At 33.6% G+C, this 24545-nt stretch overlaps 1 protein-coding gene across 23 annotated transcripts in view; it reads right to left on the bottom strand.

Annotated features, from left to right (window-relative positions):
• The window catches only part of Mco4 (Multicopper oxidase 4), an 826935-nt gene that overhangs the window by 298443 nt on the left and 503947 nt on the right, over window positions 1-24545 (bottom strand). For 20 of the 23 annotated variants that reach the window (XM_067758828.1, XM_067758824.1, XM_067758804.1 and 17 more), the window contains one exon: window positions 18681-19252. The exons of 2 other annotated variants lie outside the window; for them this stretch is intronic. The gene's annotated coding sequence lies outside the window, so the exon portion shown is untranslated. Of the gene's footprint in view, window positions 1-14390; window positions 15423-18680; window positions 19253-24545 lie in introns of those variants that run through there. One more of the 23 variants, XR_010948361.1, reaches the window with a different exon arrangement.

A 24545-nucleotide genomic window follows, 5' to 3' on the forward strand; every position in this document is an offset into this window, starting at 1 on the left:
TAATTTTTGCGTTGGTTCATCAATCACTACGCATAAGGTGGTTATAAAAAAGATAAGTATTTCACAAATTCGCACTATGAATTTCGGGATAAACTATGTATAGTTTTTATTGTTCAAAATCCTGAAATCTAGGAGGACATGTTTTCGCTTATTTTTCATTCACACGACCCAATTGTGTATAAATAGCGTCCACAAAATTGATCTTGGCTTACTTAAGAAGCGATCCAAAAAGTCTTAAACTAATATGAATTTGCGAAATTATTTCGCGATCTTGTTTGTCGTTCTTAGCTGCCTTTTGACTAATACGAATTCGGAAATCATGTAACTAGTAGGTGGCGTAGTAGGGATATAAAGGATAGTTCGTGTTTGGTATCAACATCGGCAATAATCTTTGCGTTGATTCATTAGTCAATATGCAGAAGGTGTTTACAGCTGGAATTTTCCATCAAAAAGAAATTGATTTCTTTATTTCATGGTCAAACCATTTCAAGGGCAAGATATTTCAAGGCTTTACATTGGTATTTCACAATATGGTGAAATTTGAATGTAAGCAATTATTGTAATCCTATAAATAAGAGTGAATTACAAATAAAAAAAAACTCAAGTATTTTAAAAAAGGAAATAATAAAAAATCGTCAAAAAACAAAACAACAACAAAAATTATAAGTTAACAAAAAACCAAATGAAATAGGGCTATTGCATGTCGCGCCGGGACGTTGCCAACATGGGACATGAAGCGATTCAACTCACAAAAACAAAGGAGGCCAAACAACACCAACAACAAGCTGACCGTAAGTTAAGTGTAACTACACCTAAAATAATAGATAGTATTACGATAATTTATTGTAATATATTTAATATATTTATTACGAACATTAATTAAGTACCAACATTTTTTTGGGTTGCGAATATTGTTAGAGTAGTAGACACGACAACCTTAATTGAGTCTTAAGGCGGCAGCCGAGGATATTTCCGGCTACTCAAATAAAAAATATAGTGTGGAACAAAAAGGTTCTACAACGTCAGCAGATGATAAATCTGGCAACTCAAATAAAAAATATATTGTGGAACAAAAAGGTTCTACAACGCAAACTGATGAGACATACTGTACCGTAGTACAAGCCAGCAACTATTTTTTTTTATAATTTCATCTTTTACTTCCTGCTGCTCTCAGTTTTTTTGTATGCGTTTATTTAGCCACCACTGTCCCTACTTAAGAATATTGCTCAACAAAACAGATGTCAAAAACATATGTTTTTGAACAGACTTATCGACCCACCTTGGCAGCTTGCGGGCCTAAATCTACTTCCGAAAAGAATTATCTTTCTTTTCCTATGGAGTTTCCGCATCGTCAACATCGTCACTGGTCCGGGTACAATTTGCAAGCGTTAAGTAGTCTCGGTAAAATTGTGAAGTTTTTTCTATATTACCAAAGTTCAAGTGTAGTGGTTTAATTAATAAAGCACTCAAAAAGATTTACTGATAAATATAATTCCCTATCAGAATACAGCATGATAGTGCTACATAGTTAAATCTAAATAAATGAGAACACAATAAACTGTTTTGTGATTTAACTACAAATTCCCTCGTATAATCCTTCATATACGCGCCGATTTAATATAATTTCTAAATAAGCAATTTGCATCCAGTCAACATACATATTTTGGGCAAAATTCTCTAAGCAGGCGTAAATCTACATGCATGGTAAGTGTGCACATTTTTAATAGAGTAAACCTTATGTCCCTTTCCCTTTTATATCTGTATGTGGTGTAAATAGTTTTAAATCATTTTCTTCCGCAGATTCTTTCAAGAAAGAAACACCACAACTTTCCGCAAATTCACATGCAAGCATTTATTTTGCTTCTCCCTTTTTTACTTCACCCCGAATCCCGCTTCCACGGCGGAAATCTTTTTAAAATCCAAAAATATTCACCAGTTGCTGATGATCCAATAGACCGCATTTTCAACTAGCCAGAACAACGAAATTGCATATTTGACCAGTTTTCCTCATCGTTGGAATGTTCAAAAACCTAACTTCTTAACTATATTGAAATTTTTATTGGAATTTACAAATTTAAAATTTGACCAGAAATTAAAAATGTAGATTATTGAATGTTATACATAAAATATTAATAATGTTAATCTATTAAAGAGAGTCCCAACTCGAACCCGAAGAAGCAAGTTCACCTTCTTCTTTAGTTTAGGTTTAGGAACATAAAATTATATGTGTATATAAAATTTTGCAAACATATAAGAAAATGTTTATGAATTGATTGTTAGAAAGGATAAATCAAATGATTAATATAGTCAATATAAGCAAATAGGCTTAAAGAAAAGCTTTTTAAAACTTAGGCCCTTTTATTTTAAAGACCACTGTAACTAGAATTGGCCAACTTAGAAAAGTTGGTCAAATTTAATTACCTACCAAAGTATAGTTCCCAAATCGCAACATATTGTATTTTACTTGGTTTTGTTGTACAGTGGTCTCGAACAAGTACACGATCAAGCATATGTAGGGAAAATGGACATGTTCGAGAGAGCGGTATGGCTAAGCTGACCAGACGTCCTCCTTTTAGGAGGATTGTCCTCCGAAAAATTCTTGTCCAATTTTGTCCTCCTTTTTGACAAAATTGTCCTCCTTGTCCTCGTTTTCTAGTGTGTCAGCTAATATTTTATTCGACTAACTCTTATCTTCAATGTACACTAAATTATTATATGCAAGCTTCGAAGATGCTCACAATACCACCTCGCATTGAGAAGGAGACGTCAATCGTAATGGTATTAACAATGTCCATAAAAATTAATGTCTTTGTGTAAAAAAACACTCCTTGGAATAGGGTGCAATGCACATATTTTTTCAAATGCTTTAAATAATGCTTCTAGTTTAGTGAGTATTGATGTTGAAATCATCATAGTACAAATATATTTACATTTTGAACGGTTTACGGTTAGGGGGACTTCGCTGAAGGGTTTTTGTGAGGACGGCTCAGTAGAATACAAAAAGTTGTTAGGTTATTCAAAAACCAGGTGGCTGGCGCTAACCCCAGCAATTGAAAGAGTGCTGAAATTATTTGAACCATTGAAATCACATTTTCTAAGTTTGGAAAAATGTCCTCTTAATCTAAAAAAATTCTTGTTAAATGAATGTGCTGAAACAATTTTGTTATTACTCCATAGTCAGGCCACCATGTTTCACTCATTAATAAAAAAGATTGAAAGGGAAAACATAACAGCAACTGAAGTAAGTTTTCACTGTAACACTTTGAAAGATCAGCTAAAACGACGATGTGAATGTAACATTTTTGCTATTAATTGTTCAGTAAAATTTAAACAAATTGTCTAGAAACGATTCGGAAATTAAAAAGAAGTTTTACTTGGATGTAAACAATTTTTATAAAGCCGCTTTTGAATATTTAGAAAATTGGACAAATCACGACGATTACTCATTTTTGTTTGAATGGGTTTTGTTAAAAAATGAAATCGAATGAGAGCATGTATTGAAATCTTTTGTAAAAACAAACTAGGTATTGTTATTGATGATAACTTGCTGTTTGATGAGGTAGGCAGAATTAATAATATGTTGAGCAATAATATATTAAATGAAATAGAATATGTAGAGATTGATAAAAAATGGATCCATATATTCAACTTTTTTACAAAACACCAGATTCCTTTTAATAACGTAAAAATAATAATAGAAATCGCTCTATGTTTACCGGGTACAAACGCAAATGTTGAAAGAATATTTTCAATATCTAATGATATATGGACTAGTGAAAAGTCAAGACTTGATGTGAAGACTTTAGCAGCAATTATAATTGTTAAATGAAATATTGATTTAGATTGTATGTTGTTTTATAACTTATTAAAAAATAATGATGGTTTATTGAAGAAAATTCATTCAAATGCCAAATTTTGATCTCATTTTTTATTTGTACTAGCCATTAAAAGCAAAAATATGGAAAAATCTATATTCAGTACCTTGAAATATGTACGTATGTATGTATATCAACATTGACTAACTTAGAATTTTTTAAAATTCGCTTGTCGCTATTTACCTGTTTTTAGTTATATAAACTGTGAATTGTTTTTGTTTTTGTTTAAAACAGTGTTCATTTTCGTATTTTATATGTTTCTAAATAAATAAATGAAAAAATAATTTGTATTTTTTTATGTGGAAAATTTGTCCTTTTTTGCCAAAAATTTTGCCCGTCTTAGCAATTTTTATGTTTTTAGTACATTTGTCCTCCTTTTTCTCCAAAAAATTCTGGCCAGCTTAGGTATGGCGCTCTTAGAAGTTTTGCATGATGTTCAAAGCAAACCTTCGTTATACATAATTTTTCTCATATTGTGAGTACTTGAAATATTTTTACATTTCTTCACATGGTTGGCATCAATTGCGGTTTGGCAACATTATGATGTAATTTTTCTATGGTAAAATTAATACCATTATAGTTTGTTAGTTGCCTTAGAAATTACTATGATTTTGAATTAAGAAATGAAAATCCATTTCCGAGCAAGAAGGCCTTCTAAGCTAGGTAGGAATGCTTTATACTCATGAAATGAATTTAATTACACATGTATATAAACAAAGCATACTCACTTATTTTACATATTAGGTTTGTTAACAATTTTCCTATTTTTGTATACATCAATATACTGATATACATGTACATACATATGTATGCACATACGTACGTTGCTATACAAATATATTGGATTTAGTTGTCCTTTCAATTAAATATCTTTTTGTTGCAATACTTTTTTTTTTTGTATATGCGTACCTAATAGCGCATGTACATATTTACATACATATGTATATCAAAGTTAATTTTTGAATTCAAAGATATATGAGTTAATACGTGTGTGGAGACTAATTATAGTTCGACCAATGTATTTATATATTTTTCCCCAATAATTATTTTTTTAAACTCAAACGGAGTTTGTTATTTTGGTTTATTAGTTTATGTTAACTAGACTTAGCAAAACCTCAGATTGTAAAAATTGTAATGGATTGAACTTCTGAAATAATAATTCAAATAATGTCTAACTGATTTGCTTTAATTTGGTTTGAGTCATGGTGAGTTAGTGGTAGTGTATCGGGGCCTCAATCACATCTAAGAGGCCAATGGTAGGGCGGGTATAGAGGCAGCCACCAAATGTTGCATTGACTACCGAAGATAAGCTAAAACGACGATGTGAATGTAATTTTTTGCCATTAATTGGTCAGTCAAATTTAAACAAATTGTCTAGAAACGATTCGGAAATTAAAAAGAAGTTTTACTTGGATGTAAACAATTTTTATAAAGCCGCTTTTGAATATTTAGAAAATTGGACAAAACACGACGAATGTTGCAACAACGAGCTGCCAGGCGTGAAGGGTAAGTATAGGGTGTCACATTGCTGAAATGTGACATGCAAATGCGATAATGGGTTTTATTTAATTATTTTTTTTTTATTATCCTGTTTTTTGCTTGAAATCCCAGTGTGCAAAATAAATTATCCTGTGTGAACATTGACTTGGGAGAGCAGTGCTGTGCAGTGATCGCGTAAAAGAATCCACGAAGCTGAAGCTCCGGGCCTAAACGCCAGTGCACACACCGTGGTCATTGCACCTTGCCACAAGCACTGCTGCTCTTTTGTCCGTGAATGTGCCTATCGCACACCCAGTCAATGGATATCATAACAATACCAAAAATTTTTAAAAAGTTACTGCGGAGAAAGAAATCCCTGAAGTTTTTACCAATAACTTATTGGGAATAAATAATTTAAAATTTGAAAAAAAAAAAAATTGATGTTGAAGCAGAAATGAGAACTGAGTATGACAAGCCAATATGGTCAAAACAATATTCATATTCTATATCTGAAAATAGGTTCGATAATGTGGAAATTAAGGGTTTAGTAGAAAAAAATATAATAAGGCATAGTAACAGCCCATACAATTCACCTGTTTGGGTTGTTCCTAAAAAGGGAAGTCCTAAATTAAGGATGCTCATAGATTATAAAAACTAAATGAAATAACTCTATCTGAAAGGTATGCGCTGCCACCAAATCCTGAGGTTTACTTTTTTAATTTAGGGTCGTCAAGATATTTTTCAGCAATCGATTTGAAGTCTGGATTTCATCAGATACTAATGAAAGAGGAAGTTATGGAAAAAATAGCGTTTTCGGTAAATAATAGAAAATATGAATATCTGAGAATGCCATTCGGATTAAAAAATGCCCCAAGCACATTTCAGAGAGCAAGGAATAATATTTTGCATGAGTATATTCCCTGCAAACATTGACTACCGAAACGGCTAATACAGTTGTTGAGTATGTATAGGCTCCATTACTGATACTTAGCATAGACTTGACTTGAGAATTGTCACTTACAGTACTGTTAAATGAACATTGCATGTTACTGATTACTCAAAACTTATCAACACTTAACTTGACTTAGAAGTCTGTTGAATTTTGATTTTCTATGTAAGTTCTAAGTGACGGTTTATATTTTGAGATGCCATTTGTTTGTTTCCATTTCATTTTGACATTTTGTCATACAAATTGACATTTATTGATTATGATGCCAGATTGTATGCGCTAAGTGTAGTATAATCGTGGCTAAGTTGTCAAGCTTACGCCAAGTCAAGTCTATGCTAAGTATCAGTAATGGAGCCTTATGACACCCTAACATTGCAGATGGTACGTTTTATCACCAATCATTGAAAAAGGATAGAAGACATATCGATTATTTATGCATACGCATATCGACAGATATGCATCTCTATTTCTTTGCACACATTTTTCTTTCCTTCTTATGTAAACCGAGCATCGATATAGTCATCAATTCACGCGCCAATATTATTAGAAACAAATAAAGTTTTCTATTCAACACCAAGTCCATTTATTTAACGTTGTAGCAGAGCATGGTTGGACATTGTAGGTGGTGAAGCGTTGCAAATGAAAAAGGTGTTGAAAATTATACATATGTATCATATATTCGCGTGCAAAAAGCTGCGCAACACAAATCGTTTTATATACCACGTTATTCAATTTAAAAGAAATAAAAATCGGTGTGGTCAAAAGGCTGCTCTGAAGGAAGTTTTCAAGAAAACGTGGTACCAAATCAAAGCTGAGTGCTATTGTTGTTTGTGTTATTGGAGGTTGACAAAATAGCGAACTTTAAGCGTGATGAAATGATCATACCAATTTTCAATGGAGCCGAGTACAGCAATTGGAAAAAGAGGTAAACAATTTTTCTCGAATTCAAAGGATGCGATGCCGTCATAAAAAGAGAGAAGAGTGAAGCAGATACAGATAAAGTATGGAACGACTGGGAAAATAACGCAATCAGTTACATTTACAGCGCGATATCAATCCGGAATTAGAATATATTAGCGAACTTGAGTCGGCGAAACGAAATTAACGGCACTCCAAATTATTTGTAGAAGCGATTTAAAAAATATAAAACTGTCAAACTACAGCTATCTTACAAGTTTTTTTGATGATTTTGAAAAGGCAGCAAACTGTCTTAAAGCGGCCGGGCACTCTAACCGAACTTGAAAAATTAAATTATATGCTAAAAGCCCTACAGAGGGAGTACAGTCATATCGGGGAAATTATCGGTCTAGTACCAGAGAACGAACGGTGGAATATATAAAAAGTAAATTTAAATTAAAAGCAATTGAAACTAAAAGCTTATTATCGCATGAGGACGATAATCAGAAATCAAACGTTTTTGCGGTAAAATATAAGGAGTCAAGAAAGTGCTACAACTGCGGTGAAGTCGGTCATCTGCAAGCAAACTGTAAGAAGTCAAACAACAACAATTCATCGTCTAACGGCGGACAAGGTATATGGCGTATTTATCGTAGAAAATTCCGTACCAGAGGTCGTGGTCAAGGTCATTATGTGGGAAAAAGAAACGAAAACGGAAGCAATAAATATGGTAACTGCAGTAATATTTTTGTAGCAGGTATGAACTTGCCAAACACTAAAAACAATGTAACTTCAAAGAATAGTGAACAGAATAATATTACTTCCTTGCTTGACAGTGGATGTTCCAAACACATTGTAAATAATGACACATTCTTTTATGAGTTTGAAAATTTGAAAAATTCCGCGGTCGTAACTTTGGGTGATGGAACTCCAATGCAAGCAACGAAAGTCGGTGAAATATTAGTAAGCTTTACAGTATATTATAAAATTGAAACAACTATCATAAGTGATGTATATTTTGTTAAGGCTATGCGAGCTAACTTATTAAGCTATGGTAAGATAAGCGAAAATAATAAGATTAGATAACATTAACGGCAGGTGTAAATATATTCAAATTTGCTCGAAAACTAGTAGCCATAGCTAATAAATCTGAAAACAGTTTGTATGAAATTAAAGGTAAAGTGATTTTGAACGAAAAAGATATAAACGCTAATGTTGCCGTTAAAAATTTTGAGTCCGAAATGGATCAAAAAATCAAGTGTCATAGAATTCTGTGTCATACTAATTTTAAATACTTGAATATCCTAAGCACCAAAAACTTGGTTTATGGATTGCCTAGCAAATTTGACAATGATTCCGTAAAATGCTCTATTGGTATAGAGAATAAAATGCACAATATACCGTTTAAAAATAATAAAGAGAAAGCTAATGACGTATTAGAAATCATACACACGGATGCGAATGGTCCACAAACAAAGAAAAATACTTCGTCACATTTATTGATGAATATAGCAAGTTAACGAAAGTCCACTGCATAAAATCAAAAGATCAAGTTTTTAGTTGTCTAGAGGAATATGTAAATGAAGTCGAAAATTTAAGCGATAAAAAGGTCAAAAGAATTCGGATAGATAACGGGAAAGAATATGTAAATGAAAACGTTCGTAACTTTTTCAGATAAAAGGGGATTTTGCTAGATCCGTGCCCCCCTTATGTCCATTAGCTAAATGGAACAGCTGAGCGTACGAATCGAGCGCTTATTGATATGGCAAGGTGTCTCTTGTGAAGGCAAACGTAAATGTCAAGTTTTGTTCAGAAAGAGTAAAAGCTGCAGCTTATATTAAAAATACGACCCTGGCTTCGGAGTTAAAGACTCCATATGAGTTATTTTTCAAAAAAAGACCGGACTTCAGTAATATGCGTTTTGTTGATGGCGGCATACCGGATGATGTCTCCAGTGTACAGTTTATTCCATCTTCGCTAGACTTTGGTTCTTTAGTGTTAACGGAGGAGGACATCATCGACGCCATACAAATTCTAAAGTGTTCTAAGCAAGTAGATGTGCATCAATTATCTGCATTCTTTCTCAAGCAATGCATTTCATCTTTGGTGGAACCAATACTATTCTTATTTAATTTGTCCCTTAGATCAGGTAACGTTTTGGATGAGTGGAAAGTTACATCGGTAATTCCAGTTTTTAAATCTGGAAGTAAAAATGATGCATCGAACTATAGACCAATTTCTAAAATAACTAATACTACCAAATTGTTTGAAAAGATCATTAGCTCAAAGCTTTCATTTGCTATCAAACCATACACAGCGCTGTCCCAACATGGTTTTATACTAGGTCGCTCTACAGTTACTAATCTTACTGTTTTTTTCCAATTACTGCATCTCGGCGTTTGCAGATGGTTTGCAAGTCGATTCCATCTATACGGATATATCTAAAGCATTTGATAGAGTATCTCATACCTTATTAATTCACACACTACAGTTATTTGGATTTCACTCATATTTTTAGCCTGGGTAAAATCATATCTAACACACAGAGTTAATTTTTGGTAGTTGGTGATGTAAAATCATTTTTATATAGAGCAACCTCTGGAGTTCTTAAAGGAAGTATTCTTGGTCTTCTATTTTTTGTTATTTTCATCAATGATTGTTCAAAGTGGTTTCCAGCGTGTGAACATCTATTTTATGATGATGACTTAAAGATATTCAAAAAGATAAGAACTCGCTCTGATTTTGAAACATTAAAGTTTGAATTAAAAAAAATTTCAAGAATGGCGCCTTCGTAATAAACTATTTATTAATATTGATAAATGTTGCTCAGTTACCTTTTGTAAAATAAGGTCACCACTTCAGTCTTCGTATTCTATTTCTGATACTGTCCTTAGATCCAAAAATCAAAGACCTTGGTGTTGTATTTGACACAAATTTTACATTTACTGAACATTTGAATTATGTCATACCTAAGGCGTATTCCTCGTTAGGGTTTATTCGGCGCAATAGCTCTGAATTTAAGGATCCATACACAAAAAAATTGCTTTATAATACTTTTGTAAGATCTAAATTGGAATATGCTTCTATCATATGAAATCCGTTTTATGAAGTACATACTCAATTCTATTGGTATTGGTATAGGGTTCAAACAAATTTTTTAAATCCCCCTTGTCCGGTATTAGGTTCGATTTACCTATTCCATCTTATGTTTCTCGTTTCAAATTGATTAGTTTCATACTCTTGCCAGTAGAAGATTTATTTACGGTTTAGTAGTAGGAGCTATCGACTGTCCTTATTTATTACAATGCATAAAACCAACACGATGTCTGCGTCATAATGATTTTTTTGCAGTTGACGTTTGCAAAACAAAGTATGCTAAGAATGAACCTATTATCAGACTATTAACTCAATTTAACTTGCTATATAGAGAAATAAATTTAGATATATTTGCTAATCGTAACGAATTCAAACAAATACTATGCTTTTACTATTCATACATTTTTATATATTATTTCTTAGTCTGAAAGGTTTGTAAACCATTGACTTAAATAAATAAATAATTAAATTCAAAATAGTTCAAAAAACAGATATAATTATGCTATATATAAAATATCCGAAAATAAAAATTACTTGTAAGTATTATGAAGCTAGAGCTACAGCACAGATAGATGTTATGCTCATAATAGATAAAAATATAGTAAATTGTAATAATGGGTTTTTAATGTACAAGATTGTAAGATGGAAATTACAAATCCTTATTTTAAAATAAACAAAGAAATCACATGTTTATCGCAGCTTTTAAATGAAAAACAAGGAAAATGTAAGAAAATTAAGGAACAAAATTGAAATAATTAAACAGGGTTATTTTTGTTTTAGGCGAAAATTATGTTCAGAATCAAACAACATAGTTAATTACTTTCGAAAATCAAACAATAATTAATACCAAAACTTATGTTAATGTTGAAACAAAAATATGGGATTATTTAAAACATAACAACGTAAACAATTTTGAAATTTTAGAATATATTGAATCAACTAACGAACAATTTAAATTTGAAATTATAAATTTTTTAAATAAGCCATATATGTATGTAATACTCCTATATTGCTACAAAAGCTAGGTACATTCCCAAACATCAGAGTGCCGATATATTGCTGTTTAAACCGGCAGCCCCACATACAAGCCTTACCAAAACAAAATTGATCTTTTCATGCTGCGAACTGAAATCGCATCTTAAATAAACACAAGTTCGCCTTTTTGTTATTACAGCTGCATTTATTAAACAATTTGATCACTGATTCAAATTACTCAAAAATTGTACTATGATTCATACTTGTTGTTTTAAGAATTCAAAGTATCCTGCTTTGTTTACTTGATCAAATATTGGCGCATCTATTCAGATGTAGCTTAACTAATGTCTTGATGGAATTTTCCATCAAAAAGAAAATTATATCCTTGTTTCCAGGCCAATGTATTTCACAATATGGTGAAATTAGAATATAAGCTGATATTGTAAGACCATGAATAAGAGTAAATTCAAATAAAGTGTTTAGTTTTTGAGTAACCACCGGGTCGATTTGTGGGGAGGCAAAAAAATCGCCCATTGCTCTGTAAAAATCATATTCTAGGGATCAAAATAAGAAACTTTGCCGAAGGAACCATACCTCTACAACGAATTCTGATGTCCCCCAATTTGGGTCGAACTTTTGGGTAGGGGCAAATTTTGAAAAATCCCACTTTGACCCATTTAGAGTGCTCCAATCGAGTCCAAATGTATGACCGACCCCCACTAACTTTGGAGGCCCGAGCCACCGATGCCAGTGGCACACCCCCTGGAACCCCCCTGGGGGTTCACCATACAAACATTTCAAAAAAATCGCCGGTTTTGCACTTTACATGAAAAAATCAGCGAAATGCCTATGTTTTTTCTTTTTGGAGTTTATTTTTCTCTTTAGAAATTTACTTAGTCGGAACATATGTAAATGAAAAAATTAATTTAACTTAGTAATAGAAAAGAAATTAAAAAAAATTATTAGAAATTAGCGTTTTTACAACCCTTTTACGACCAAGGCATCACTGTGATGCATTTGCATGTCGTAAACATAGTTGTGTGGGTTTTTTATTCAACCGTTTTAAAAAATGAAGGTATCACTGTGACACAATTGCAGATCGTAAAATTGTTTGTGTTGTTTTTTTTAAGCCACCACAAGACACAGCAGGTAGAATTGAAATTACCATTTCATTCTTATTACCTCGTCTCGTAGACCATATATAACGCAACAGTTTTTGTGAATGCATTAAGTCGTTGTGAAGAACTCAAAGTGTGAAGTGCTAATTTCAGATAAAAAAATATTTCAATAAAAAAAATAATAAGTGAAGTGACCATTCCAAATCAAAAAGTTTACAATGAATCCACCATCCTCTACACCGCAAGATGAAGCAACTACATCAACTACTATCGAAAACCCAATGAGTCATATATCCAAGCATGATGTTACTGTTTTTGGTGTGTCTACTGATTTAACTGATCTTAATTTACCAACCCATCTGGATATCTTGAGATATTATTTTTACTTAAGCGAACATGCTAAAACAGAACAAAAAAAGTTTTCCCATAAATCATTCACTATTCAAGTACAAGATAAGTTGATTGGAATTTGGGAAAAACTTAGAATGGAAATAATCCTGAAAAAAAGTGTATTTAATAAATTGAATAAGTTGCTTGACAAGTATCAAGAGCAAATCAAGGGAAGAAACAACACCTAACAATTTACAGAGTATGTAAAATCTCTGGAAACAATTTTTTACTTGTGAAACTCTTCCGGTAAGTTATTGCTATCACTCATTTATTATAATTGTCAACCATTTTTAATTATTTTATCATTATATATTTTCAGGTGGTGGACGGCTTCCCGAAAATTGAGTTGCAAAATATGCCCCCTGTTCCAGAAAAAATTGAATTTTCCACCGATTCGAAGTACTTATATGACATGGCCCATGCAATTTCTCGCGGCGTGGTTCCGGTGGATCTGGCTAACATCAAACAGGGGAAAATTGTACATTCTCGGTGGCTCACCAAGGCCGCTAGATTATTGCGATTATATGTGACAATGGAAAATCCAGATGCAAATTTAAGAATTCTGGTTGAATTTATAATTAAATGTTATGTGCCAATGTACTTCAATATCAAGTATTACAGCTCTGTCGTGTACGGCAGTGCATTATTTTTCAAGTTCATTGGTTGGTCACGATTTCTAGAACCTTGTTTACCCAAAATTGTCAATCAAGTAATTAAAGATAATTCATATTATGCGCATTCGGAAAATATCTTGTTATCAATGTTGTTTGATGATAGCAAAGAAAAGCGCGACTGTGCCATCAAGAAAATTCTACGCTATCGAACCGATGTTGACGAGCCAAAGGAACTTAGAGTTTATAAAAAACCAGATATAAACTTTAATTGCACAAGTTATACGGAAATTATCAATTTGAATGATATAAATATCGTATTTGGACCACCATTCACGCGAAGCATTCCGTACGATACATTGAAAGAATATTTAAATCAAGATGATCCACCGTTTAATGATCCAAAAATTCCATCACACATACAAGGAACGAAACGACATGTTCAATTGCTAGCTAGCGTTTCCAAACGGGTTATACTGGAAAATGTAGATGGTGTTATGGCGACGACATTAGAGAGCCGTGCGAAATTGCCCAGACTTGAAAGTAAAAAAGACTTCAAACAATAATTTTTTTTAGTTTCTTTTCTATAACTCACTTAAATTAATTTTTTCATTTACATATGTTCTGACTAAATAAATTTCTTAAGAGAAAAAATAGATATTATTATAAATAAATAATAAATATTATTATAAATAAATAAAGAAAAAACATAGCCATCTAGCTGATTTTTTCATGTAAAGTGCAAAACCGGCGATTTTTTTAAATATTTATATGGTGAACCCCAGGGGGGTTCCAGGGGGTGTGTCACTGGCATCGGTGGGTCGGGCTCCCAAAGTTAGTGGGGATCGGTCATACATTTGGACTCGATTGGAGCACTCTAAATGGGTCAAAGTGGGATTTTTCAAAATTTGCCCCTACCCAAAAGTTCGACCCAAATTGGGGGACATCAGAATTCATTTTAGAGGTATGGTTCCTTCGGCAAAGTTTCTTATTTTGATGCCTAGAATACGATTTTCACAGAGCAATGAGCGATTTTAAAATCGACCCGCCCCAATACACACCAATTTAATGCATGGCAATGGATAAAGGAAAATATATGTTAGCATATAAGCGTGTGTATATATTAATAAAGTGCAACGAAAATAACGTTAGATTATTTTTCGTACATAGTTAATATACCTTAAGTATATAACGCTGGATAATTGTTATTGTAGATCAGCCGACTAACTGCTGCGCGCAGATCAACATAATTTTATGGATAATGATAATGTTATTGTAGGATAACTACCTGCGTGCAGCTCTATAGAATTTCGTAAAGGGAGAAGTTGTTACTACTGCACTTGTTAATCATGAATTGTTTTTGGGAAATAACCGTCCGCTTGCGTACGGAAATCGTAGGCTACAAATTCGCAAGTAAAATGAGAAGCTAGGAGATAGGCATATGAGTCAGTGGGCTTCTACCATTGATCAGAAACGCGACCTGAAGGTTTCCACTTCATTTTACGTATATTTTTTATATTCGGTAGGAGGTTTCCACTCCCACCGACGGAGGCAGGGGGGTTCTACCCCGCTACTCTTATTGAGACAGGGCAAGAGAATAGGAGTAGCTGTTAAGGATATTTTGATTCTAACGTTTTCAGATGTCCTCGTTATGGCTTCCGGCTATTTTACCTTCCTTACTCTCTCATTCTCCAAGAGTTGTGTTTATGGGTTTGTTTCAGGATATGATCGCATATCATATCAATCAATCAGTTTCTGGTAAACCCATCAACTCTCAAAATGAACACACCTTTTTCCTTCGCTACCCAACACTGCCACTGCGTGTCAGAACAGCTGAGAGAGGATAATGGAGGTGTGACGCGAAAAAAAGTTCGTTTGGCTCAACCATTTTGATCGCGCATCGACAAGGAGACACTTTTTCAGAATGAGCCAAATTCGATTGTATAATCCCAAAAGTTGTTTTCTTAAATCAGATTTTTGCACGTAATCATTAAAAATTACGAATTGTCAAAGTCTGCTATGTGTTTGTTTTCTGAAATAGAAAATAGAAGGATGACTTTAGAAGGCCTGCGAATACAACAACAAATACATAAAGCTATCAACTTTAAAAAGGGAGTCCATAATATAAACTGTGCGTATTCTGCTTCGATCACATACAATGCGTGATGTTGACGGTAGAGGACGTGCAAGTTGCTCAATGTTTGAAAATGTATCTGTGTATTTAGGTTTGCTATGTACATACTTATATGTTGTGATAAAAATATTATTATTCGAATTTTAAATGTTAAATGTCGTAAGTGTTACATGTCTCAAGTCAATGAATATTGGTTGTAATTTATTGTTTTCAGATTTAGAAATAAATTCCTGATGAAGACGCGAATAAGCGTCGAAACGCGTAGGATCTAATAAATCCCTGGTTTTATTTAAATCAACCGGCCGAAAAGCTCCAAAAATAGCAATAAAAATATGATTTTTCCTTGGCCCAACAAAAATACATAATTACGAAAAAAGTTTAACGCGGTGATATTAAGAAAAACCACAGGAACTGGTCAACGTATATATTTTGTGAAAAAATGCATTTGCTACAGCCGTATCCCATCGCATACAGGCATTAGATCCAATGAAGAATTTAAGAAACGTGTTAAAAACTGAAAAATGGCGCATTGTTAGGCCTTATCTGAGAGGTTGGATATCCTTCGCATGGAACGTTCCTAATAATTTGCCTGATGAGTTCTCCAGAACATAGCATGATTCCCCCACCTTACTGCGAACTTTTAAGAATGTTTTAGCTAATTTGCTGCTAAACTTCTCTAAAGCGTTACGCAAGGTGAAGTTTCAGCGCAGTACCTCCTGACCAATATTAAAACTAACGGGTCGAGAACGCAAGCTGTATCGTTTCGAACTAGTTTCGTAAACTTTTTGTATATTTTTACGTACCAAGTCCCTTACAAGACCCAAAACGTCGTTTTTTCTTGAGATTCAACTTTCCCTCCGCTCATCATATTTATATTTCTTAGCAACTCGTAGTCGTTAGCATGGATAATCATATGTTACCCGATAATACGAAATAAGGGGATTGACAAATTGTCTGATGTATTGAATTTCTCAATGAAGTTCTTGCTCGGAGAAGCTTCTCAAAGATTGAGAATCAACCGTGCCCCTACAAAATGGACATGAATCGTTATTTGTTAGCCAGCTCGTGCAAACATGGTGTAGGACAAAATTAAAATTCGTAGTCTCCTCATTACAAATTGCACAAACATTCCCGGGTGTTGGGAGGTTGCCTTAATTCTCATTACTGTGTCGTACAGACATTTTTAATTTGTTGGGATTCAAATACCCAAATATGCAATTATAAAAAAAAGAAAAGGTATGTAAGTTTGTAAGTAAAAGCTCTATAAATAATAAAATAGGTCTTGTAAGTTAATGAAAGTCGTGAGTTGAATGAGCCTGTATACAAATTCTTCTAACGCACACTTAAAGATACAAAAGTAGCTGGTAGAAAATTTTGTCTTATCACTCTTACTAGTTCACATTCCAACATGCATACCAGCACGATTTTAAGGGTAAGGGAGAACTCCTACATATATTTCAGGTATAACATCTGGCAAGGTATACTATCTAAAACTAAGTAAACCTTGTGCCAATATCTCTAATATTAGAAATTATATTAGGATAGAATTCACTAATGACACCTATCTCCTCCGCACGCTGATGTATAAATTTTTTTGTTGACGCCCACCTTTCCTTCGGCATAGTTCTTTTTTTTTTTGTTAGGTGTTACGAGTTCACCTTTAGGTTTTTTCATTTCTCTGCTGTAAGAAGTCTGTCCGTTTCCACTATACTAGTTAATAGAGTAAATAACGAAAACAGGCCGTGTAATTTTTGTTTCTCGGATTTCGACGCTTTAGGCGGTTTAGTTCCGCGTAGTGCATGAAATATTGTGGTTATATATAGATGCTTATACTAGGGTTGATCGCAGCAAGAACCCGACCTCCCGAGTGACTAAGCCCGGTTAACGCAAGCATGCACGCCCGCTCCGAGCTCCCTAGCGTCAGTTGAAGACTGAAGCAAGCAGTATTATTTATATATAACATCCTGCGTTTATTTTCTTTAGACAGGAATAGGTTCTCCGATTTATCCTAGGAACCCTGGACGGACTGGGCATACCTCAGCAAAAATAAGTAAATTCAACTGAATTATGTGCATGTGAAGCAAGCCAACACACTAGTCTATATTAAGAATAACTTTAATATTGTAAAACAGTTCTGATTTGACTAAATAAAAGAATAATGTGCTCATGGAGCACTTAAAAAATATTTTTTAAACTTTGTAGGTAACTTAAACAAAGTTAAGTTCTACTTATATCTTAGCAAGACAAGTAACATTTATCTGACCACAATTGTAAAACTTATTACTCATATTTTTATTAATAACTCATTTTCTTGTTGGGTTGGACATTTAGAAAATATTTATTTACTGTTATTTGACTACAGATTTTTAAAGGCATTTACCAGACTTTTTTCAGCCATTTGGCTATTTATTGTTTTAAAAGTGTTCGACTTTGGTGGGTTTTATTAATTTTTTACATCAATTGAATGAGCATTGCTAATTTATTTTTATTAATTTATAATTAACTTGATAATTTGTATTTTACATAATTAACAATTATCAATTTGTGGTTATTTTGACCAGCTTCGTTACATTTATATTTGTGTCCTTATAAATAGAGCTTACGATTTCTGGGTGTTGTTCGGGAAAAAAATTTCTCGCGGGTACCAGTTGTTCTTCAAGCTTTTTGATATTCATTTACTTCGCTGCATTTGGCAGTATTATATAGAGTTTACGATTTCTTTTCGAACATCGAGAATTTCGAGAAGAAATTGTAAGCTCGCGAACTTTACGAGTATTTCGAGAATCTCGAGGGAAGCCGAGTTCTCGAGTCTAGAAATGCTCGCTTGTGTTCGAGCAGAAATCATAAGCCCTACTTATAAATATATCTTCACTTTCTCTTTATCTTTTATTCAAGTGCGAATGAGTTTAATATTATTGAATTAAATATTACATTCGATTCTTCGGTAGGGGTTGTTGTTGTTGATCAAGTTGAACAGGGCTTACTTGAATTTCTTGCAGCTCTTGTTGTTTCTGTTGCTCACTCAACAACAGCTTTACATTCGCATTACTACTAAATTTTGTATTTGTTATTGTAGTCAATGTACTGCCAGCAAATTTGCTGATTTCAATTTATGACGAGGTTTGCGTAAAAATTTGGTTGATATCATAAATTTACCTGATTTATTTGTAGACTTTGGAGTTTGCAGTGGTAGTTATTTTAAATCTTGTTGTTGTTGGCATGATTGCGTTTGTTGTTGTATTTACCGCTAAATTAACTTGATTTTGTGTTACTTCCTAGCAACATTTGATTTACGTTTACGTTTGTCTTCGAAGCAATTGAGAAAATTTTGTACATGCATTAAATTATCATTACCACCGGCCAGCTTGCGTTGCAGCTCCATGCCCTCACATTCATGGGCATCCTCCTCGTCGGCTTCGTCTCCGTAACCTGACTATCGAAATGAGGTTACGTTAGCCAGTACGGTCTTTGTTATGTTGACTTTGTTGCTGTTGTTGTTGTTGCTTTTGCACTTGACTACTTTTATATGTTTTGCGCTCTTTTACATTTTGAGGCACTTTTACTTTTTTTGTCGCTCGTTTTCTCACTCTCTGTTGTTGTTGTAAGAGGGGCATGCTTTGTTGCTTTTGATTTTGTTGCTGCTGCTGTCGGCTAGGGCGGAATGCCAATAAAGCTGCTGTCGATTTTCAGCTGGGCTTTGCTAGGTTATCGTCTCGTCTTAGCTGCGACTATAATTCGTGCCAATTTCGGGAGAAAGAGTTGAAGTAAAAAAATATAAATTTTATTAATCTTTTTCAATTAGTAATTTGCAAAAAAGTAAATATTCTTTATATAACATTCTATTTCAACATTTAACAATGATGTGTTCATATTGTTGTTGGTGATTAGTGAATGATGTGGCCTGATCATTCGAATGTACCTAAATTTAAATTTTTTCTTGTCACACTTTTGCTGCTACAATCACAAAAATTTTATAGGCTGTCTTGTTTTGATTTCGAATTCAAGACAAATTGCGAGCATTTTCTATTATACGCCAATTACACGGCTCAAGTATCCTTGTGCCAATTACCAATTTGCACAAGGATTTGACCGGTGTGTACACTGGTTGCGCTATTTGCGCAGAGATCTGCGCTAAAATCAAAACGATTTTGATATTTACGCATGTCTGCAAATATTGCACATGCTTTTTTCTTCGTGTATGGTGAATCTTACACAGTTTACCTGTGGTTCCTGATAATATAACATCAGTAATTATTGTTAAAAAATGTTAATATCGAAGGCGTAAGGACCATCTTGTAACAGGAATTCACACAAATTTAATAATACAAAATAATTTTTTATACAATTAGAACATGTGCTTCATTTGTTGCGCTAGTTGAAAAATGAATATTGCGCAGTGCTGCAAGGAGTTGAGCTGGTCTTTCAATTAAAATATATATTTTATAAGTACAATGGAAAATAAACGCTTCTGGTGCGAGTTTTTCGACTTATACCGTGAATTACCAGCACTGTGGAAAATAAATAGTGATTTTTTATACAATTAGTGCCTTTTTTACACAATTAAAACACATGTTTCATTTGTTGCGCTACTTTAAAAATGAATATTGCGCAGTGTTTTTGAGCCGTGTATGTCAAAATTTTCATTTGCACCAATTTCGTCGTTTTATATTTGCGCATGGTTTTTGTATCATGTATGGGCCGTCTTAGGAATTTATATACATATACATATACATATGAACTAATCCAATTTTGTCAATAATGATTATGAAGATGTTTATGATTTCAAACTGTTTGTTGTTGTTCTGGTTTTAAATCAATTGGGTTAAAAACGTAAACCTTACAAAAATAAAACACACTCCAGACAAATAATTGTTTAGCAGCTACATAAGTTGAAAATTAGGTGACGATAATACCCCTAACGAGGAAAATCTATAGTTCAAAACTGAAGGGATGTTAGTAACTAATGATACAAATTTCGTGTTCGGAACTAGACCTAAAGTGGTAAAAAAGTACTAGTTCGTAAGTAGCTAGATTTTTCCAGCTATAAAATCGAAAATTTGGATTTATATATTTAATACATATTTGAGAAATAGGCCACCAACAAAAAAAACTGCTACCAGTTTTAAGAACCTTCCATCATTTGAATGCCTTTTTTACCCACACCTTCCCACCAGTTCGGATAATCGAAAAAGGGGACAATATCGTACTATAAGCACGTACATGTAAAACTTCGGAGCCAACGGAATAGTACCAAGAAAAGAACTAGATCTTAGATGTTAATTTTTATGCTTTGTTTTCATTATGTCAAAATCACTGACAACAAATACTGACATAACTGTCACCATGGCGATTTGGTGTCAAATGTGTTTTCATTACATATTAAAAACTGGCATGAAGTCGATATAGCAGTGTGTGCCAAAGACTGTCATCAAATTGTGGTGTCAGTCGATTGACATCCAGTTTTCACCACTGACGTCAAACGTTAAGTAAATATTTTTGACAGCGATGGGGTCATTTCGGGACTATTTCGGGATCATTTGGGGTACCTACCGACATCATTTCTCGTTGCTTTTCGGGTTCCGTCCGGGATCCCATCGGGGTCATTTCGGGACTTTTTCGGAATCATTTGGGGTACCTTCCGGCATCATTTCTAGATGGTTTGGGGTATCCATCCGGGATCCCGTCGGGGTCATTTTGGGACTTTTTCTGGACTAATACGGGATCGTTTGGGGTATCTTCCAGCATCATTTCTAGATGGTTTTGGGTATCCGTCCGGGATCCCGACGGGGTCATTTTGGGACCTTTTACCGACTAATACGGGATCATTTGGGGTACCTTCTGGCATCATTTCTAGATGGTTTTTGGTATTTGTCCGGGATCCCGTCGGGGTCATTTCGGGACTTTTTCGCGACTAATAGGTTATCATTTGGGGACCCTTTGGCATCATTTCTGGAGGGTTTTGCAATTTTTTTTTTAATTTCGAATAGGTGGCAACCCTAAATGCCAACCCTACTCAAAAATGTTCCTACTGTAATGCGGAGTGAAATACCTTTCGTTTGATACACATATCGGCATATCTCATGCAATTTTTTTAAATTTCGAATAGGTGGCAACCCTAAATGGCAACCCTACTCAAAAATGTTCCTACTGTAATACGGAGTGAAATACCTTTCGTTTGATACACATATCGGCATATCTCATGCAATTTTTTTAAATTTCGAATAGGTGGCAACCCTAAATGGCAACCCTTCTTAAAAATGTCCCTATTGTAATGCGGAGTGAAATACCTTTCGTTTGATACCCATATCGGCATATCTCATGCAATTTTTTTTTAATTTCGAATAGGTGGCAACCCTAAATGGCAACCCTATTCAAAAATGTTCCTACTGTAATGCGGAGTGAAATACCTTTCGTTTGATACCCATATCGGCATATCTCATGCAATTTTTTTTAAATTTCGAATAAGTGGCAACCCTAAATGGCAACCCTACTCAAAAATGTCCCTATTGTAATGCGGAGTGAAATACCTTTCGCTGGCAAACTGAAATTTGATCGTTTTCACTTGGATGCCATTTTGTCTGACAGTGAGCTGTCAAACCTGACTGCAAACGCAACTGACACTATTTGGCAGCCCGTTTTCATTATTTTGGCAACATTTGACGACATATATGCCATAATGAAAACGAGGCTTTACACTACTTCGGAACTATAGATAGAGAACTAGTGCGTCGGAATGCAAAAAAAGCTCACTATTTTTGGACAGATACTTTCTCTACAGGGTATCTCTTTTACATGTTTTCAACTGGCGAATTTCTAAGCGGTGGAAATTGTCTTTTTCGCTAGTTCCGAACTAGATATAAAATTTCCACTATAGAACCAGTTCTTAATTAGCACTTTTTCTAGTACTTATTTACCACTTTAGGTCTATTTCCGAACCAGAAATTTGCAACATTAATTACTGACTTCCCCTCAGGGGGTAATTTCTTCTCAGACTATATTATTTGAATCACTATTATGTATGGTGTTGAGTTGATTTATTTCAATAGACTGTGAAGAATGTACATTTGAAGAAGAATAGTTTGGTATGAGATAATCCTCGTGTTCCAATGAAACATGAACCAGAACCATGGACCATGAAGAGTATTGTATCGGATGGACTTTATTTCAGCCTCCAATTGAATTAATAAGGTTTAATAAAAAATTTTAATTTGTAGAAGGTGATTTTGTTCCTTGTATTTAATAACACCCATATGGCACTAGGTTTTTCTTTTCTTTTTTTTCTGGCATTTTTTTTTTTTTTTTTTTTTTTTTGTAGTTGAAAATTTGGTTTTTATTTTGAAAAATTTGTGCACAAATTCAATACAAGAAATAAATTTGTTTATGAAAGAAAGTAGTAGTCATCTACATACTCGCAAATATTTTCCTGCGCTATTTTCATCAGTTTTTTATGAATAATTTTGAACGAAAATAAAAAAAGTTTTAAGTAAACGATAACATGCCAGTGTGACAGAAAAATACTGGTACATTGGAAAATTGTAATGAGGCGTATAGGTAACGTTTCTTCAGTATTTCAAGCTCAAAATACAGAAAAAAAGCAAGTATCATATGTGACCCGGTCTATGAAAAGGTGGCTTATGACTAAAAAAAACAGCTGTTAACAGCTGTTTCTCGCAATTTCTTTTTTGAGTCATAAGCCACCTTTTCATAGACCGGGTCACATATAGGCATAAGCTATATACATATATACAAATTTACATTAATTTTTTTGTTTTGTTTACATGTTTTTTTTAAGTGTCATTTCCGTGAAATGTGTGTTATTTGTTTTACAATAAAATATGAATTGTTTTGTACAAATATAAAGTGTAGCTATTGTTTTCTTGGAAAAAAAATCTACAAACTTCTACCACTATTTTAATTTTTCGTCTACCAACATTCTCTTTTTAAAGGTCCGTGCACTGTCTGTATCTTCCTTTTTATACTCAGCGTGCTTTGCACACAGAGTATATTAACTTTGATTGGATAACGGTTGGTTGTAGAGGTATTAAGGAATCGAGATAGATATAGACTTCTATATATCAAAATCATCAGTGTCGAAAAAAAATTTGATTGAGCCATGTCCGTCCGTCCGTCTGTCCGTTAACACGATAAATTAAGTAAATATTGAGATATCTTCACCAAATTTGGTACACGAGCTTATCTGAACCCAGAATAGATTGGTATTGAAAAGGAGCGAAATCGGATGATAACCACGCCCACTTTTTATATATATAACATTTTGTAAAACACAAAAAACCTGATTATTTAGTAAATAATACACCTAGAATGTTGAAATTTGACGTGTGGACTGATATTGGAACTCTTGATAAAAATTTGAAAAAAAAATTTATATGGGCGTGGCACCGCCCACTTGTGATAAACTCAATTTTACAAATATTATTAATCATAAATCAAAAATCGTTAAATCTATCGTAACAAAATTCGGCAGAGAGGTTGCCTTTACTATAAAGAATGCTTTGAAGAAAAATTAACAAAATAGGTTAAGGACCACGCTCACTTTTATATAAAAGATTTTTAATAGGGCCGTGGACGAATAAAATAAGATATACCTTTGCAAAAAAGAACTTTATATCAATGGTATTTCATTTCCCAAGTGTATTTATAACAAGTAAGGAAGGTTAAGTTCGGGTGTAACCGAACATTACATACTCAGTTGAGAGCTATGGTGACAACATAAGGGAAAATAACCATGTAGGAAAATGAACCGAGGGAAACCCTGGAATGTGTTTGTATGACATGTGTATCAAATGAAAGGTGTTAATGAGTATTTTAAAAGGGAGTAATCCTTAGTTCCATATGTGGACGCCGTTTCGAGATATCGCCATAAAGGTGGACCAGGGGTGACCCTAAAATTTGTTTGTACAATATGGGTATCAAAAGAAAGGTGTTAATGAGTATTTTAAAAGGGAGTGGGCCTTAGTTCTATAGGTGGACCCCGTTTCGAAATATCGCCATAAAGGTGGA

The sequence above is a fragment of the Eurosta solidaginis genome, chromosome 1 (assembly GCF_040869045.1).
Source record: "Eurosta solidaginis isolate ZX-2024a chromosome 1, ASM4086904v1, whole genome shotgun sequence".
Taxonomy (NCBI): Eukaryota; Metazoa; Arthropoda; class Insecta; order Diptera; family Tephritidae; genus Eurosta; species Eurosta solidaginis.